The following is a 22,143-nucleotide window of genomic DNA, read 5'->3' as shown; positions in this document are numbered from 1 at the left end:
TTGTAGCTTGGTATTGCAGGGGTGCTCTCTGGAGCCTTGAACCAGGTCTCAGTTACTGCACAGATATGGATGTTCTCCATTTTTAGGAGTGCCTCGAGAGAGTGCATTTTGAGGTTTATACTTCTAGCATTGAGTAGCATTACCTTCAGAATTTGCATGCTTGTACCTGTTATGTTGGTGGTTTTGTACTTTGAACTTTGCCTAAAAAGGCACTATAGGGGTGGCAAGAGCCTTAGCCTGTAACCTGAATCCCAGGGGTGACAAGTGCAGACCATCTCTGGCAAAGCATCTTGGTCTGTGGATCATGTCGTCCCAGGCAGACAGATACTGGATCCCCTTTGAATGACACCAGAAGCTTAGCCAATTGTTGAAGTCAATCATTTTGGCCTTATATTGTGGTATAATTCTGGGCAAAGGCAGGATGCTACTCAGGGCTAGGGTCATACCTGCCTGGGCCACATGATCCGAGAGCTCTTCCATGTCTCTTTTCATGTTGTCCAGGGAGGTACGTCTCAAGTCATTCACTCCAACATGGACAATGGCAGAGTCATATTTGTACTTATTGTGGAGTGACTTGAGTGTATGCATTATGTGGCAGATCCTGGCACCCGACAGGCAGCTAACTGTAATTTTCTCCTTGTTCAGCCTGGTGAGTGGGACATCAGTGTGCCTGTCTATAGAGTCACCTATGACTAAAGTGTTAGGTACGTTGTCTTGCCTTAGGGGCTGTTGCTGGGTGGCACACTGGTGTTGTGAGTTATGCGACACTTTGGTTGTGATTGGTGTTTGTTGGCATTTTACCTTCGGAGGTCCTTGTTGCTTGGGCAAGTTACAGTTAAGGGGCTCCGCATATGTGGATTTAATGTTGCTATGTGTGGGTGTTGGTAGTGTGAGTTTAGAAGGGCTATGTGTTGCTTGAGGTATAGTGCAGGTGTTAACCTTCTCCTCTTGACTGTCTAGCACAATCTTGGGTGGAGAGAGCTTTGCTTCCAGTTTGGCTATGTAAGTGCATCTCTCACAGATTGTAGTGTTGGGTGGTAGGAGGAGAGGTTTGTCTGCGTAAACAAACATTTTTTTAATAATTAGCTACTAAATAACATATATTTGTTAATCAGAGTACTGTAGTAGGTCCAGGTGTGAGGTGTCGGTTTAATAAAGATGTAAACCCCCCATATAAATGCAAGTGCCCCATACAGTATAGTCACACATGAATAAATGTAATGAAAGCACATTGGGGGAGGGGGGGCGTCAAGGACAGTAAACAAATTTATAATATGTAACAAATAATGAATTAATCCCATACAGCAGATAATTTATAAAATAAAAATAAGCAATGCTAAGCATTGCACAACTTTGTTGACTGGGTGTAAGCTTTGTGTATATATGAATCCTAAGCAATGAATAGCCCAGCTAAATGGATATGCCCATTGGCAAGCAATGCTGAACCTGCCCCTTTAAGCACTGCCAACCTTAGCTAAGCAGGTTTGCCCATAGCTTAGTTTAGCTCAACATATTCAAAACCATCCAATCACGGCAAAGTACAGGAAATCGGCCATATTTAAACCCCACAGGTGGGAATACAGCTCATAACTGGTTGGAGCTTCCCAATGTAGGCAGTATGGCAGGAGTTGGCGAGGGCATGCACTTCCGGGTGCAGCATTGGGGCATACAGGAGTCCAAGGTCATAGTAGGACATCTGGTACAAAACCATGATGAGAGACTGCTGCAGGGTCAGTACCAGGGCTCCCAATATAAAGCAGAAGCCTGGGACTGTCTCGCCCATGATCTCACCAGTGCCACTGGTATCCCTCAGAGTGGTGAGCAGGTCCGGCGCTACTATGCTGACTTGAAGTGGAGGAAGAGGGAGCTCTTGAATGAGTGGGTCCAAGAAGCAATGCAGAGGGATGATGTCTGAGCAGTGTGTAAGTAGTCATACTAACTGTTTACTAATGTCCAGCCTGTGTATGTGATGGATAGCTATGCCTAAATATTTCTCTATTTCCCTTACAGCTGCAGTTGAGCAGGTTGTGAATCAGGAAGCCCATGCTAGTAGGTTGCAAAGGCTGCGTCACGAGGCTGGTGAGTAACAATCCTGCTTGTAGTAATCATACCAAATAATTATAAAGTAGTAGAAAGTCACCTGACTGTATAAAAACTGTGTATGGGTTGTACTGAATAAACCAGACAATATGACAGTAATTGTCCCATATAGATCATATTTAAATGAAACTGTAACTGCCTGGCAAAAAAGTTCTAAATGCTGGACTGGTTGTGTTTACTCTGGTATTGTATGGCATTTAGTGTTGCATTCTCTGAACAGTAATGTTGTATTAACCACTGCTACCCACACTTTGCTACATAAAAAATGTCTAGGAATGTCTGTATAAGACTGTTGTAAGTACAAGATCAGATTGTACAACCAAGACAGACAGAAAACACTGAAGAAAGAGACAGCAATATCCAAATAGCACACTGATGAAACTTAAATTGCATTTTTAGCAAGCACAGCCATGGTTCACATCCTGGAAGTGGTAGTAAGCTGTATGCATAATCATACCTCTCAACTGTACAGATGTGTGCAGAATGTCCAGATAATTGGCTCATATTTTCCATCTGTTACTCTGTTCCCCTGGCAAATTAGTGGGATGATCTCAGAATTTTAGTCACTAAATAATGGCATACTTTTGATTTTCAGACCTCAAAAGCTTAAGAAAATGTATACTAAAACAAATCCTCTAGCAACTCTCCAAGTTTATGCACGCAATATTCAAAATATGTCCCTATTTGTACCCCCGTGTGGTCAAGCTTTGTCCAGAGTGTGTCCATTAAGAGATTGAGAGGTATGTGCATAATATAAACTTGGAATCTGGGAATATGTGTAGAAACAGTCAGGTAGTGTTAACAAACATTCCCTCCACAGGTCTACCAGGTAAGAGATGTAGAATTTGGCCATAAGGCAGTTGAAGTATACACTGTGTACAAACATACCACTGCCCAAACCAAGGCCATAGGATATTGTAATAATACTTGTAGAGTAATAATTAGAGCAATAATCATTAAAGTTGTGAGTACTGCAAGGATATGTAAGTTGTTAATTGACATCTCTCTCTCTCCCCCCCATCATATCTGCAACAATAATATAAACACAGAAATGAATGGGTATGTTTACACCAAACCTACTTTTGGGACATATGTCCTATTGTTCAACAAATATTGAAATGTGTTTTTACTAATGTTCCATGTTAAAATACTATCATTGGTGTCCTGTTGCTATCAATTTAACCTGCATGCCATTGTAATCACCACTGTGGTTCCATATATGCATGTGTTCTGTTTGCAATGCAACTATTCCATAGCTGGGGTTTTGGGTTAATGGGAATATCTATGCATGCTGTTATAACTAATCATGGATTGTGTTGACTATTACTAACCCACATATGCTCGAAAACTGCAACACCATAGCACGTTTGGGAAGGCTGTTCCCAGCGGACCCACCCTTCCAACCTCATCTGGTCATGGCACCGGGCCCCAGCACATCTGGAATCCACCCCAGGACCTCCTCGTCTGCTGGTCCTGAACCACCTTTGGGTGGAACCACCTCAGGGGATGGGGCTCGTTTCCCTCCTGGGAGCGGGCACAGACAGGATCCTGTCACCCAAAGTCAGGTCTGGGGATTGGTGCATAGCGAGCTCCGAAGAGAGTTTGGAGATCTGCTACACCAGCTTGAGGGCTGCATGGTGCATTTAGAGAGTCACCTGCCCCTTCTGCTCAGCCCCAGCACAGCTACCTTTGAGGCCATGAAGGTGCAGTGGTAACTGCCCATGGGTGGGGACCTCAGCCCCACTGTTTCCATTTGGGGGCTCATGGGCTTCCAATTTCCAAACACTCCTCCCCGTCCAAGGTGTTTACCCCCCACATGTGTCATATACCGCCCCAGTATGCTGTCCTGTCTGTTTTATCTGTCTTCCTACCCAACCTACCTCCCCAAATATACTTATTATCCTTCCCCAACATCCCACTCTCACCTTAAAAAAAAAGGGAAATCTGTTCTAGCCAAACAACTTCACCCCATACATAGCTGTCCATTTCGCACGTGTCCACTGGACACATGTAATCTGGTCTAATTGGTTTCACAACACATTATTGTTGTCCTCACCCCTCTCTCAGAGGTTTGAGTGTCCAAATCTACCTCCAAATTCAGTATATATGCACATCTGTTGCTGTAGAAGAAATGGACAGCTATGGACCTTCCCTACACCCATCCTGCACATCCCTAGCTACTTTCCCTATTGTCTTTCCCTCTTTGTGGAGAGAGAATATTAAATAAGGGGGGTGTGAGGGGCACAGCCCCCACATTGGGGGGTGTGGGGGGCATAACCCCCCACATTATGCTAATAGTTTTTACTATATATATATATATATATATATATATATATATATATATATATATATATATATATATATATATATATATATATATATATATATATATATATATATATATATATATATATATCAATGCATTTCTAATGGCTATACCTTCTTATAACAGTGAATACATTAAAATTATCTGGAGGGCTACACCCCCACAACCCCTATTGTGGGGGGCTGTGCCCCCACACCCCCCTTATTTAATATTCTCACTCCAGGGTTGCACTGCAGTGGGGCAAGGGCTATATTCCATTATCGACCAAATGAACTTTGACCAAGTGATCTTTCAGTCAAGTGAGCTTTCAGTGAAGTGCAATGCCTGGAATCATTTTCAACCAAATGAAATTTGACCAAGTGTATGGAATCCATATATATATATATATATATATATATATATATATATATATATATAGATATATAGATATATATATATACACAATATACACACACACACACACACACACACACACTTACATATATAAATATATAAATACTTATAGATATATATAAAGAGAGTATGTATAGAGGGTGCACAGCATATCAAGCAGCCATTATTCCTACAGTTGCCACCTTTTCATATGGCCAGTGTCTGAGTCTTTCCTACAAATGAGAATTATTGCATGAAACATATACCCACACACAATGCAAAGGACATGACACCACACACATTTTGCATATATAGACATGTTTATTTGTGTACTATTTCAGTTGTTTATGCCATTTCTTGTAGCATTTAGGTGTTTGAAATACATAACTGATTAATGCAACTCTCAAAGAAAACATATGATACAGTAATCTGCAAAACATATCATACTTTGCTTTCTAGACTAAAGCCTTCAAGTAGTACAACAGTAAAACACACTTGCTTTGAATATAAGCATCAATTAACACTTAATTACAGATGTAGTTCAACAGCCTCAAGTTACACTCTGTACTCAACCGCTGGGGGAGTATTAGTTGTCACAATGTAAATGTATCTGTTACATAACAATGCTTAACATAAAACGTCACTATCACACTGACAAATAGAACTGTGTGTAAGACAGTAAACTCTAGCCCACCACTGTTCCCATGGTGAAATGTATGAAAATGTACAGCCATATACCTTAATGTTTCTTGTTACAGATATCCCTCACATGTTGCAACAGCCTAGGTTAAAAACATTTAATACCCCCCCTAAAAATGTCTTACAAGGGATATAACAGTGTTCTCCATACACTGACCTCCAGACTGTACAGGGTCAGACATGTTTTGTCCAGCTGTAGCCCTCATATATATATAGACCAAACCCCACAATTTGTGTGGGAGTCCACAACATCACTGGAATGACAGCAGGAGTGTCAGCACTAAATAATGATAGGCCATTACCTATCAAGCTCTTACTGCATGATATCTGGATAAAGCCTGGTATATAGGTGGAGGACAGAGGCTGAAACACAGGGCCATATTTGAAATATTGCTGTTATACACTGTGAAAGTTGCTGGTGTTACATGATTGGTCGCAACATATCCTTACTCAGGAATATTAAGTCAGAAACACAAATGGATGTTGTCATGTACTGATATCAATCAACTGAGAGAATGGCACTGATATGCCAGGGGCAAGACCTTTATGGGGAACAGACAAAACATAACAGCCAATCCTCTGGCCATCATGTGGATAGGCCCACAGTTGAGAGCTATGCAGACAGACTGCATTCCATGCAAAACTAGCATGTACACACAAACCCTACAAAACTAGCAGTATTCACTGCATATAACAGCAATACTCACACACTGTCCCTAGGTCAGGAACCTTATACAAACATGTAGTTGGCCTGTGTCCACAAGTCCTGTTGTAAGAGGTATTGCTACCTACTGTCTGTAACACCGCTGCCCACACACAGGAAGGATGTCTTCCATACAGAAAAGATAAAGAGACAATGCCCACATGATGTAGTCATTTATAGTAGTGGGTTGCTAGGACATTGGCTATTGGAACAAATACACAGCTGCCTGCATGCAGTTAGTAAGTGGGGAACACCAATTGGTGCAGAGGCCATCACCTGATCATGAGCATCACCTACAAAAGCCATGCTGCAAGCTATGCAAACCAGCTCGATCCCTGTAGTGGAGAGAGACAGAGAGATAAAGAGAGAAATAAAAAAGGAAAAACAAAAATAATACTAAAAAACAAACAAAAAAAAACAAACAAGGAAGAAATCAACTAGAACACAGAAGAGAGCATAATAATAAAACAGGTATGTGAAACATGTCAGCATGTAATTGAATGGAGTACTTGATCTGTAATAATGGGATAGATGATTTTGAAAGATTTATATGTGCCATTATGACTTGCTTTAATGATGTCCTGCTGAAGAACTGCTATGGACATAGCACCTGCCCCTGTGGGCAGTGGCCCATACCTGTCAATTGTGCATATCTGCACAGAATATCAAGATTTAAGCCATTATAGCGTTTGTTCTGTTCCTCCAAACATATATATTATTCTGGCAAATATCTGAAGGTGGAAGTAATGAAGTCATGACAGACACATGAGTTTCAGACCCCACCACCTTCAGAACAGTCATGGTAATGTGAAATGTATCATGCACAAACTTCATAGGTTTGTAATAGGCATATCTATGATCTGTCCCTATATATCCCCCTTAATGTTAGGCTTTGTCCACATGTGATGCTCTATTTTGTTGCAAGGCAAAACAGATCAGCTGTGGAGGAAGGGATAATGGCACTAATTACAATGGATCCCTATTTTGGGCCCTTTCATCCCCATTTACAGTGCCTTTGGTCAGATGTTTTGCAGTGAGAGGTTTAGAGTGTGGAGCCGATGTCTGAATGCACTATACATATATATATATATATATATATATATATATATATATATATATATATATATATATATATATATATATATATATATATATATATATATATATATATATAGACATGTATATATATATATATATATATATATATATATATATATATATAGACATGCATATATATATATATATATATATATATATATATATATATATAGACATGTATGTTGACATACACACACACACACACACACATATATATATCTATATATATATATATATATATATATATATATATATATATATATATATAAATACATTTTCCCTACTGTTGAATGACTGTGTTGCATGATATGTTTTGAGAAAGCATCACATATGTATACAGCTCAGATGGCTTAGAGGTAAATTGCTGTGGCTATAGCCTGCAGGGTCTGAGGTTCGAGACTTGCAAGGGCTGATTATTTTGTTGCTGGGCAGAACAAGGGCTGTCGGATGCATAGTGATTAAGGCACTTTTAAGCAGTTGTAAGTGGGTTTGCACTGGTTTGCACGATGGTAAGCAATGCTAACTGCCAGTTTAAAATGCTTACAGACAGTTAGCTGGAAAATTGCTTAAACTGTGTAGCCAATGCTTAGTGCTGCACACACAGGCTTAATCTTGCTTACTACTGCCTAAAAGTGTTTACTCATGCTTACCCTCATGCTGATTTCTTTAAAAGAAAGGAAAAAAGGGGTGATAGGAAAGTGGTGAAAAAGGGGGCAAAGAGAGGGAAAGACAATTGGGAAAGTAGCTTGGGATGTGTAGGATGGGTATAGGGAAGGTCCATAGCTGCCCATTTCTTCTACAGCAACAGCTGTGCATATATACTGAATTTGGAGGTATATTTGGACACTCAAACCCCTGAGAGAGGGGTGAGGACAACAATAATGTGTTGTGAAACCAATTAGACCATATTATATGTGTCCAGTGGACATGTGTGCAAAATGGACAGTCATGTATGGGGCAGCATTTTTTTTTGGGAACAGATTTAACTTTTCTTTTTATTTTTAAAGTGAGAGTGGGATGTTGGGGAAGGTTAGTAGGTGTATTTGTAGAGGGAGGTTGGGTCAGAAGACAGACAAGACAACATACAGCAGCGGTATATGACACATGTGGGGGGTAAACACCTTGGACGGGAGGGGTGTTTGGAAATCGGAAGCCCATGAGCCCCCAAATGGAAACAGTGGGACTGATGTCCCCACCCATGGGCAGTTACCACTGCACCTTCATGGCCCCAAAGGTGGCTGAGCTGGGGGATGAGCAGGAGGGGCAGGCTGTCCCTCTAATTGCACCATGCAGCCCTCAAGCTGGTGTAGCAGATCTCCAAACTCTCTTCAGAGCTTGCTATGCACCAATCCCCGGACCTGACTTTGGGTGACAGGATCCTGTCTGTGCTCACAGCCGGGGGGGGAATGCGCCCCATCCCCTGAGGTGGTTCCACCCAAAGGTGGTTCAGGACCAGCAGACGAGGAGGTCCCGGGGTGGGTCCCAGATGTGTTGGGGCCCGGTGCCATGGCCAGATGAGGTGTGAGAGGTGGGTCCACTGGGACCGGCCTTCCCAAACATGCTATGGTGTTGCAGTTTTCGAGCATATGTGGGTTAGTAATAGTCAACACAATCCAGGATTAGTTATAACAGCATGCATAGATATTCCCATTAACCCAAAACTCCAGCAATGGAATAGTTGCATTGCAAACAGAACACATGACACATGCATATATGGAACCACAGTGGCCATTACAACAGCATGCAGGTTACATTGGTAACAACAGGCCACCAATGATAGTGTTTCAACATGAAACATCAATAGAAACACATTTCAATATTTGTTGAACAATATGACATATGTCCCAACAGTAGGTTTGGTGTAAACATACCCATTGATTTGTGTGTTGAGATTATTGTTGCTGATATGGTGGAGGAGAGAGATGTCAATTATCAACTTATATATCCTTGCAGTATGAGGTCCTCTGACCTTTTTTCCTGTTCATGTCTTCCAGGTACAATGTCCCGGGAATGGCTCCCTGCATATACATCCCAGGAAAATGATTTCATTATAAACTTCATTATCTACATCAGGGCACCCTATTTGGGTGCAGGGCCCATGATCTGCAGGAGAGGACCACCCTGTGACATGAGCTTGTCCACATGGTAAATGATGTTGGCCTGCATAACCGCAGTTATGAGCAGGTGTGGCATTGGTGCACCAATCTGATCTGCCATGTTCGTCAGCGTGCTGCTTAAGTTTGGTGGGACCAGCTAGCCACAGGTGGGGTTCATGCCATCCAGCCCCCCACTGATACATGCTGAGGAGCTCCTTGCCAGCCTTGGGGCACCTGCCCATCAGCCAAGCCAGCATTCTGAAGATAGCATTGTTGTGGAGGTGGGTGCCACCCACACAATGGATGAGGGGTGTGCAGGTAAGGCCCCAGGGCACATTAGTAGACCACTGTTGCTTATCCATCTTCATCTGTAAAGTATCTACATGCATATGTCAGATAAGATTGTCTGCTACTGCAGTGTATTAATGAACAGATGTGGCTGTGATGAATACGTATTTTAACAAGAGGGAGGAGCATAGGGTGACATACAAGAGTGGAGGAAGATGCACACTGGTGGATTATATCTTATGTAGGAGGGCCAGTTTGAAGGAGACTGGAGACTGTAAAGTGGTGACCAGAGAAAGTGTAGTTAGGCAGCATAGGATAGTGGTTTGTAGGATGACGTTGGTTATCAAGAAGAGGAGGAGGAGTGTGAGGGCAGCACCAAGGATCAAGTGGTGGAAATTGAAAAAGGGTAACTGTGAGGTGGAGTTCAGGGATGAGTTAAGGCAGGCACTGGATGGCAGTGAAGAGTTACTAAATAGCTTGGTAACTACAGCAGACCTAGTAAGGGAGACGGCTAGAAAGGTGCTTGGTATCACATTTGGACAGAGGAAGGATGACAAGGAGACATGGTGGTGGAATGAGGAAGTACAGGAGAGTATACAGAGAAAGAGATTGGCAAAGAAGTGGGATTGTCAGAGAGATGAAGAAAGTAGACAGGAGTATAAGGAGATTAGGTGCATGGCAAAGAGAGAGGTGGCGAAGGCTAAGGATAAGGCATATGAAGAGTTGTATGAAAGGTTGGACACTAAGGAGGGAGAAAAGGACCTGTACCAATTGGCTAGACAGAGGGACCGAGCTAGGAAAAATGTGCAGCAGGTAAAGGTGATAAAGGATAATGAAGGAAACATACTCACAAGTGAGGAGAGTGTGTTGAGGAGATTGAAATAGTACATTGAGGGGTTGATGAATGAAGAGAATGAGAGGGAGAGAAGGTTGGATGATGTAGGGATAGTAAATCATGAAGTACAATAGATTAGCAAGGAGGAAGTAAGGATAGCTATGAAGAGAATGAAGAATGGAAAGGCTGCTGGCCCAGATGACATACCTGTGGAAGCATGGAGGTGTTTAGCTGAAATGGCAGTGGTGTTTTTAACCAGATTGTTTAATGAAATCTTGGAAAGTAAGAGGATGCCTCAGGAATGGAGAAAAAGTGTTTTGATACCAATTTTTAAGAATAAGGGTGATGTGCAGAGCTGTAGTAACTACAGAGGGATTAAATTGATCAGTCACAGCATGAAGTTATGGGAAAGAATAGTGGAAGCAAGGTTAAGAAGGGACGTGATGATTAGTGATCAGCAGTATGGTTTCATGCCAGGAAAGAGCACTACAGATGTGATCTTTGCTCTGAGAGTGTTGATGGAGAAGTACAGAGAATGTCGGAAGGAGTTGCATTGTGTTTTTCTAGACTTAGAGAAAGCATATGACAGGGTGCCTAGAGAGGAGTGTCAGAAAACTATGTAAGAGTGGTACAGGATATGTATGAGGGTAGTGTGACAGTGGTGAGGTCTGTGGTGAGAGTGACGGATGCCTTTAAGGTGGAGGTGGGGTTACATCAAGGATCAGCTCTGAGCCCTTTCTTATTTGTAATGATGATGGACAGGTAGACAGACGAGATCAGACAGGAGTCCCCGTGGACTATGATGTTTGCAGATGACATTGTGATCTGTAGTGAGAGTAGGGAATAGGTGGAGGAGACCCTGGAGAGATGGAGATATGCTCTAGAGAGAAGAGGAATGAAGGTCAGCAGGACTAAGACAGAATATATGTGTGTGAATGAGAGGGAGGATAGAGGAATGGTGAGGATGCAAGGAGTAGAGGTGGTGAAGGTGGATGAGTTTAAATAATTGGGGTCAATAGTTCAGAGTAACGGTGAGTATGGAAGAGAGGTGAAGAAGAGAGTACAGGCAGGATGGAGTCAGTGGAGAAGAGTGTCAGGAGTGATTTGTGACAGACAAGTACCTGTAAGAGTGAAAGGGAAGGTCTACAAGAGGGTAATGAGACCAGCTATGTTATATGGGATGGAGACAGTGGCACTGACAAAAAGGCAGGAGTTTGAGCTGGATTTGGCAGAATTAAAGATGTTAAGATTTGCACTGGGTGTGATGAGGGTGAACAGGATTAGGAATAAGTATATTAGAGGGTCAGCCCAGGTTGGATGGTTTGGAGACAAAGCTAGAGAGGCACGATTACGTTGGTTTGGACATGTGCTGAGGAGGGATGCTGAGTATATTGGGAAAAAGATGCTATGGATGAAGCTACCAGGTAACAGGAAAAGAGGAAGGCCTAAGATAAGGTTTATGGATGTGGTGAGAGAAGACATACAGGTGGTTGGTGTGACAGAGCAAGATGCAGAGGACAGGAAGAAATGGAAACAGGTGATCTGCTGTGGCGACCCCTAACAGGAACAGCCGAAAGAAGATGATGATGATGTGCATAATCTCTAGTATTGTGGGTTTGTACTGTTGCTGTACTGAAATGCTGATCCCACCCTGTACCAATGCCACAGGTGTGACTACTGACATTACATCTCTCACACAACTATGTAAGTCCCACTGTTATACAACTGGGGCAGCAGTGTGTCGCTGGTGAGTATGGAGTTGTTTTGTTCAGATTTGCCAATACACTGTCATTGTTATGGCCATGGTATTTGCAATGAACACATTTATCACACCTACTCATAATGCATGCTGTACATGTTCACTTATTGTTGCTGTTAACTGTACTGCATCACAGTGGTCACCATGGGGCATATCTGAAGGGTATGTAAGAGTCCTACAGTATACCTAACAACCTGTCAGTGCAAGATGTGTGGACAGAGATGAACATAATGGTGGGACAATGGCCTACAGAAGGGACATGTCTGAAACATTACCCTTATATAGTGGCTACAACAGTGTATACACCACTATTACAATGGCAACTATTCCTGATCTAAACAACAGCAAATCATAATATCACATTCCAAACCTTTTACAGCCTGTAATGTGATCCTAACATGAGCAATGAATGTGTAATATGGAATCCTATGTTAGGACAAGAAATATGTGGAATGCATACCTTAACAAACACTGGAAGCATATGTGTGCACACACTCCAAATAACATATTGTGGAAGCAGCTTTTGAGGTACTGACAGCATTCACTCTTGTTGAGTGCACACATTCCATCAAGTACAGGGCCTCAATGTCACACCAAGTAATATTCTGCTGTCCAAGAAGTATGTCCATGACATTTGCCCACTCATCTGCAACAGAGGCAGCCATGGCTTGCACATATCTTACAAACCATGGATTGGATTCCATATCCGAAAAGTAGCACTCAGGAGTGGGAGAAGTAGCCTTACCTCACCATTGCATGTACCATGGAAAACAGTGCAGACAGTTATATATGTGTGTATGAAGTATGGGACAACATTAATGCAGAAAATAAATAGATGCCCATCCAAGACAGATGGCAACACATGTTGCAAACTGGTCATGGAGGCTTCCCAGAAACATGCAGGAACACTGAGGGACTTGCCAGAATGTCTAGCAAGTACTGCCTGTGCAGTACCTGTGTCGGCAATCACCTGGAATCTGCATAAGTGTGGCTTATGGGTTAGGGTAATCAGATGGGAGAGTTGTTCCACAGGAAACATCATCCAGGTCTCTCTACATGTAGCATATGTACAACATCAAGTCTCCCAAAGGCATGTGTTGCAATGTGTAATGGTGTACTGAGACCAAGGCTGAAACCTACAGACAGTATTAATAAAAATACATGTGATGCACATGCAACAGCTCACTCCACCTCAGGCCCACCATCCCCATTTTTACCTTGCTGGTGCCAGTGTACACCTTTAGGTTTGCTGTTCATTAGCAGGAATTAGGCTGGTAGACATGGCATTCTGAATTTGGAACACTCCAAAATAACACTCGTGTGGCACATAGTTGTCAAGCATCTGCAATAAGACTGAGGATGGGGAGGAGTGTCATCCTGAAACACAACAGTGAACTGAAGCATACATCCAAAGCTCGCTAAGAATGGCTGTATCTGAACACAGTCAAGGTCATGAATTGTGCCAGACATAACCCTGACTTCACAGCAATAGTGAAGGCACTGTGTGACCTCCAAGGGCTGTGCACATGAGCTGACCTTGCAATCCAGCAGAGTTGGGATACATTTGTAGAGTTGAGTGACCAAATAATGGCAAGTGAAGATGGGCCATGCTAGTATACCCCTTCCAGGAATAGTGACTGCTGCAGTTCACTTAGGTGCTGCAACAAACCATTGTGTTAAGGGTGTGCACACTTATGCAACCCACATATTGTATGCATCTCATTTAGCATCTGCACAACTAAAACATTTGTTTGATACTGGATTTGATTGCATAGGTCATATGTCACATATCAGATGTGTGTAATGTTAACATATGCAGTACTGTGGCCCCATTGCATATCATGGAAGAAGCTGGCATGTCAACAAGGGTGCGTACACTCCTCATATCCACATTAACCTTTGAAGGTTATCAGTGTAATCAGATTTTATTGCTCATACATGCACTGCTTATATCTGCAAATCAGAGGTCAGGCATTAACTATTGACATCAATCCTTATATCATCCCAGGTATGTGTCAGACAAACACATAGGGGCTGTGAGCAACAGAGCAAACATAACTGCCACACATCTACACATTCAGCAATGGTGTGTACACTCGTGAGGTATGGCGCACAGTACATGCCAGGGTGCTGTACATGTGCGCAGTAATACTGTGAACATAGGTGCAGTGTGTTCCAGGGGAAGGGGCATCACCTACTAACATAACTCATGCATCACAGAAATGTATAATGTTGGTAACAAGGAGTGAGTATAGCTGAGTACATGCTGTTGAGTGCCATATGTCATGCATGTTGACTGTTGGGTAATGAGAGGTCTTTGTAAGATCTTTGTGCAACCTCACCTGTAAGTGTGTGTGTGCTGTGTGTGTGTGTGTGTGTGTGTGTGTGTGTGTGTGTGTGTGTGTGTGTGTGTGTGTGTGTGTGTGTGTGTGTGTGTGTGTGTGTGTGTGTGTGAGTCTGTGTAGAAGTAAACAAAAATGTACAGGTCTTAAATTACATTTTTTGTTTTCCCCTCACAGGTGGATAGGTGGGTCAGGGTCCCTCCTGCAGGCCAACTGATGTTAGTGTCCATACGGACTCTGACAATGATGATAGGCATGGTGAGGCACAGGCAGGGTTGTCAGGGGCTGAAGCTATGCCATCGGTTGACATCCTACTTTTATCCACCCCATCCCCGCACACAGCCACAATACCCATACATACCCCATCACCAGTGGCTATAGATGAGGGACAGTTGGCGGGTGGTGACATGGGACATGACAGTGTGGGAACTATGGCAAGTGTGTCTGTACACAGCAGCTATAGCCAGATGACCAGTGAGGTACCACACAGGCAGATGTACAGGGGTGCTCGTTGGAAGGCTGCTGGACATCATGCCCCTGGCAGAAGTGCCACAGCAGGTGTCACCAGATGCATGTTTCAGGCCATCATGGAAGCACAGGCACATATGGAACATTATACCAGACAGAGTCTGAGGCTGTAGAGGATTACTCATTTTGCTGAACTTGACAGCATCCGTGATCTTGCAGGTGCCCACCATAATTTTGCAGAGATCCTGGATATACGGTTTGGTGAGATGGTGGGAATCCTCAGCCATGTTGTGTCTGTGTTAGAGCATGTGGTGGGAGTAGGGCATCAGCCATGTAGACGTAGGTCTGCAACACCAACAGGTAGAGGTCTACGTGGATGCGCAACAACTCACAGCTGCTCCCGTAGTGGCAGTACCAGCACCAGCACTGCACCAGCACCACACCACAATGCAGCAATCCACATGCACATGGTGCTGGCCGGTCCCATCCAGGACGTGGATCCAGCAGACAATTATCATCATCCGGGGAGAGTACCATTTCTGGGCTTCTACCTGGTAGTGCCCATGGAACCTCTGGCAGGCACAGTTCCCATGTCCATGGCAGGACACAGTGAACTGTACACCCTGCCATGTATGGTCTGCAGCTGTTCAACAAACTCCTGTATAGGGCAGCCACATGGCAGAACTGTGTGCATACATACACACACACATCAACAACACAGCTAGGGCATCTCCATACCTAGACACACCACATCTGCACAGCCCAATTGATAAAGAACCCCCTAAGACACACACGCATGATGTCAACCAAATGTTTCAGCCTAGGCCTCTGGCAAACCCACAACTTACCCTGTGCATATGATGATACCTGTGCCACATCCCTGTCATCCATACCATTGATGCAGGGACATGCTCTTATGGTTCTGATGCCCAGGGTGAATGTACTAAGGTTTAGCAATGTAATGCTGTTTAACATGTTTTCAGCTGAAATGTTTAATGCTTACATGTCAGGGTGTGTAGCTGTCCAGCCATGATGCATTATACCTGTTATTAACACTGACTGATTGTGGTCTCAATAATGTATTCAATTTGTGTTGTAGGTGTCTATGTGTCAGCAGGATGTTGGTCTGCTGTCCTTTCCTATAAGGGGTATGGCACTGTGATGACACATTGACTATATCATATCCTGGGTACAGATCAACACAAGTAACAGGTCTGTATAACAGTTACTGAATGTGCCACATGGCTGATAGGTCTGAGGTGTGTATACAGGTGAGTGAATGGTGGCTGATATCAGCAGCTCTTCTACAGTGGACAATGGTAAGTGTACTGAGTGGTACACACCAAATGTTTGTGAATAACACACACACACACACACACACACACACACACACACACACGCACACACACACACACACACACACACACACACACACACACACACACACACACACACACACACACACACACACACACACACACACACACACACAGAGGCTTTGGTGTAGATGCAATACACAGAATGCTGTACACATGGATGTACTTAATTTTGCAGTGAACTCATTTTGGCCTATGTAATTCCACCAAGACCAAATAGTCAACACATCACATCAGTAAATAATCAGTCTGCCAGTTTAATGTCATAGACGATGGTACTGGCAGGGTATATGTCCTTTTCCTCAATGTAGTGCAATCTTGGAGTTGGTAAACATAGGTGTGCTGGTGTTGGCGGCACAGCCCCCACTTTGGAGGGTGTGGGGTGGCATAAAACCACACATAGTGTGATTAACAACTACTTAACCTGTTAGCATAAACTGTACAGTATAACAGCAGACTAAGCTGGGGGATAGACACAACAATAACCCCAATGTGGGTGGCTGTGCCCACAACAACCACACCCAACTATATATACCAACTCCAGTATCGCTGTACACATGTTCAGTGGGGAAGAGGGCATTTACACATCTACTACTAGTTTTGATGGAATGAATTTTCATAAGATGATTCCTTTGAAATGTTACCTTTTGCCAGTTAGTTCTCAGTCAAATGATCTCTTGGGACATGTATTTTCTGCAAACTGAAGTAGATCCCTTCACATACACACACACTTACTTGGCAACACTGAGAGTAGAACCCATACCTAGGTACTTATTGCTACTAATGTGTTTGGCCTTAATTGCACACACCACAGAGCTTTTAGGATGGGGTGTGTCCTGAGTTTCTTGTTAAGTGAAGAACGTTACCAGGCCTTGTACAGTATGGCAATGTGGGATGTATTGGGTGTTAATGAACAATGCATAGTACGACATACTGTCATATCCACAATGACAAACACATACAGTCATAGACACATCTGACAGACCTGGGTTTAGCAGTGCTAACTACCTTGTCAGTGAGTCCATACTGTTAGTGAATTTTTGCACACAGCACATGCATCATTGAGCTGGATAGTGTAATCAGTTAACTGTATGGTTGGTGGTGACAGTGGTCCTCATACAGTGGACCTTGGGACATGTGCTGGGTTTACCAAGGTGTAAAGACAGTATACCCAGCACCCACACCCCACATTGGATATTGTACTCACTAAAACCCATGATAATAATCTGACATACCCACAATCACACATTGACTAGGACTACAATACAAATACTTGTCTAATCAGTGATACTACAGGGTTATGCATTTATTGCACATGCCACAGTGATAGCTGAGGGTTTGTAATGTCTCTCCTAATGTCAGCAACATCACCATCCCTTATAATGTATGGCAAGGTTTATTGTAGTTGGAGAATGTGGCCTCAGAATGCTGTCTCCTACAAATATGCAGAGGCACACACACACACACACACACACACACACACACACACACACACACACACACACACACACACACACACACACACACGCACACACACACACACATACCCACATTTGCCAGGACTCAGAGGGTAACCCATGCCTATTGACTTATTTGTAGAACAGTGTTATGCTGGTACTGCAAGCTCCAGGTAGCCCATAGGGTGAAGAGTGTAACAAAGTGCATTTAATGTGAATTACAGCAGCAGCTGATTCTAAGTATAGCAATGGGGGTGTAGTGGGAGAAGGCCCTCAGAGTATTTTCAACTACAAGTTTACAAACACACAGACACTGTTATTCTCAGTAATGCACACTGACACATTTGTCAGTACTGAGGTCCATAGGTGCAGGTGTTCCTAGGTGTCATGGAAAGATGAGAAGTGTAGGGCATGTGGGTACACTGGTATCATGCCACCTGACATTTGTCAGCAGGCCATCTATCAACTGATGCCACTTGAGTGATCCCCAGGGTGACACTTAAATTCAACACCCAATAATCTGGATTTCTCTACCAGAGGGCCAGTGAGGTGCTCCAACTGACATGTATGCAACATATATTGCATAACATGGCCAGTGTGTGGGTTAGAGACCTGTACCCAAGCATGTTCTGTTGACTGTGGTAGTCTGGTTGAGGTATCCATGGCATGTGGTGCATACAGGGTGTGGTTTCCTAGCTGTGGCATTCATAACACAGCTGGGCAGACATGTCAGTGTCAGTCAGTCAGAGATTGCTTGTAAGCAGCCAAGATGGATACCTGACATCTGCACATCTGTACAGAGGACAGACAGAAATTAGCTAGCCAACAGGTTATGCATTAGGATGAATGTTTTTACAGATAGACATCTAACACTGATAGGTATGCCATTACTACATGACAGCAGCCTTCAATGATATGTCCTAAACACATAGCAGTCTACAGTTAATATCAACATATCAGTTCAATAGCCAATAGGAGGTACTTAAAAACATACAGCTCACACACCAAGAACACGATAGTCAGTACTCTGAGTCCAGCTTTGCATACAGGGGTGTATGGTTCCAGTACTACAATCTACAATCTGCTCTTACTTGGAAAAGCACTGTTAAAAGTCATAACATAAGGATACAATACATGCAAGTGTGACTGCATATAACCTGGGATACTACCCAAGTATGAAACACATACAAAGAGAAAAGATTGTGCTACTACCCATGTATACTCAGGTGTCCCATACTGTATACTCACACCCCTTGCTACTGTAATGACAGCACATAGAAACATGTTATATACATGGAATTAAATACACTTATTAAAGATGTCATTACCCTGCTATTTTATCAGACTGGAATGTGATCACTGGTTACCAGGGCTGACCTATGCTTAAGCATTGCTTAAATATAAATGCTAAGCACATTTGCGCACCAGTAAGCAAAGCCCACATGGTGTAAACACTATTGGTTTAACCGTACATTAGCACTGCTTTCCTTTGGGCAAACCCGTGCAAACCCACTTAAAGCTGCTCAAAACTGCCTTTACCACTCTGTATCCAACAGTCCTTGTTCTGCCTAGCAATAAAAATAAATAGCCCTTGCAGGTCTTGAACCTAGGCCCCTGTACACTATAGTCACAGCAATTATGCACTAAACCATCTGAGCTGTGAAGATGCTGGTTGTTTTTTAAAATATATCATTCAGTACACATACTGAATAGTAGTGAACAACTACTCTGACTACTACAGTTGTTTAGTACTTCTAAGTGAAAACGTTGTTGAATCAGTCATGTTCTCATATGTAAATATACACATAGATTAATATGGTGGGATACATCTGAGAAGGTATATACTGTTCACACATGAAAGGATATATATATGTTTATAGATATGATATATATATATATATATATATATATATATATATATATATATATATATATATATATATCTTCTTTCGGCTTTTCCCGGTCAGAGGTTGCCACAGTGGAACTCAGGTCCGCTAATGATCGGCAGTAGATTTTTTTATGGGTGCCAGCTCGATGCCCAACCTTCAACGAAGGCACTCCCATTCTATGCATGTCTTTCGAACGCCACTCGACTGCGGGGAGGATATGCAGACTCCACACAGAAGGTGCTCCAGCTGAGAATCCAACGGGAGAACCTCTTGCTGTGAGGCAACAATGCTACCGCTGCACCACCATGGCCTATATATATATATATATATATATATATATATATATATTTCTATATATATATATATTTGTATGTATTTCTCTCTCTCTCTCACTCTCTCTGTATATATATATATATATATATATATTATATATATAACACAGGCCCATGACATATAGTGGAGTCATACCTCAGCACCATAACTATCAACCTGTTAGTGCAAGGGAACATAATGTATGCATTGCAGTTATGAATGTAGAATGTTGCTACAGTGACATGGGGTTCTGTCAACATACATGTTGTGATGGAAGGCTCTTCTGAAACTGACATGTATGCCACCAGTTACTGACAGACATCATAAAATCATCATAGTGAAGTACCACGCAAATCACAGTAATGATCCTATGGAATACAGAAGCAATATGAGGAATAGACATGGACAGTCTGAAACAACCTGGTCAATCAGGAGATATACACATAACGCCTTTGTGCAAGAAATGTGGAACAAGCCTGACAAAGGGGATGTTTAGAGCCATGAAAATGGGGATAGATCAGAAATACTAGACTAGATAAGCTCCCACAGTTGATCCAGTCACACCCTCCTGTCTGTCCTAACATATATTAACTGGAGCAGCAGAGATCCCAAGCCACATACTTCACACTAGTTAGTGACATACATCTTCAGACCAGCCCACTGCTTTGTCAGAAATGCACAACACGTATGGTGACCAGGCAACAGCACATCTTACAAATATCTGGACATATCATCACACTAGGGTAAATACACTGTGCTGCTAGCCATTTCACCAAGCACTGTCTACACTACAGGCAGACTACCACAACACTAACCCAATTTACCTATGGGGGAATACACATGACTCTACAGGCGTGTAACAGCATGGAGTAACAGACACTAGTGTAAAAGTACATACCCACAACCAATCTCAACACAGTCACAGTCACATAATGGTAAGCCTAAGTAATAATACAGTCTCTGGCCTGTGTGAACAAAAGTCATCATCATGTTTGCCACTCACACATTAACCCTACATATACTGGCCCAATTCGCAGTGTAGTCTGATGCCTGACTGTGGTATGGGACATGTCTCAGTCTGGCCCTACAAACATATAGACTGATAGGGTATCAGAAACTGGAGCAGCATGCACTGTCAGATAGAACAGAACCAAGAACACTGACATTCACCCCAACTGTACACAGGCCAAATAACATGATCACAATACACTGCTACATAATACAGACACTCTGTCAACAATCACCATAAGTACACAGACTTCACTACTGTGCAGACTACCACAGAATATCCAGGTTTTGTTCTCAACTATTAGGCCTCCTATACATTACATGTCTGGCAGTCTGATATATCACTGGCTTGATATCAGGAATTATGTCAGTAAATAATGGCATACTGTAATATCCACCTCTTACTGCATGATATATGAACAAAGGGTGACAGACTTGGGGGACAGAGGCACAAACTCAAGGCCAATATTGACATATTGCAGTTATAACAGGGTTTGCTGTGACATTTTTCTTCTGAGGGATATGAAGTCAGTAACACACATGGATCTTACCATTTCCCAAGTACAATTGTCAGAGTATGTTACTGCATTTATAAAGACAGAAAATGTGTGAGTAACACACCCAGTCTCAGGCTCCAAACTCTGGCCAGTCTGCAAATAGCTGTACAGGTGAGAGTTTTCTCAACCACATAATACTGTCATGCCAGACTTTAAATCATGCAGAACAGCCGTATCCACACAAACCCTGTTAAACCAACATTACTTCAAATGTAGAACAAAAATACTTACATTCTGTCCCCATGTCTAGAACATCCCCCTCCAGTTTTTTGGCCTGTCTCCACAGTGTTTGTTGTAAGAGGTATTTCCAACTCCCCTCTGTGATGCTGTTTGTCACGCACCCACATAAAGTCCTGCTCACAGTGAGGGAGAAGGGCCAACATCCACTTGCACTACTTACTTATAGGAGTATGTTTCCATGCAATTGGCTATAGGAATGATACCAAAGGTGTTCCACA

The sequence above is a fragment of the Protopterus annectens genome, chromosome 11.part0 (assembly GCF_019279795.1).
Source record: "Protopterus annectens isolate FY-2018-M chromosome 11.part0, PAN1.0, whole genome shotgun sequence".
Taxonomy (NCBI): Eukaryota; Metazoa; Chordata; order Ceratodontiformes; family Protopteridae; genus Protopterus; species Protopterus annectens.
This window is presented reverse-complemented; position numbering follows the sequence as displayed.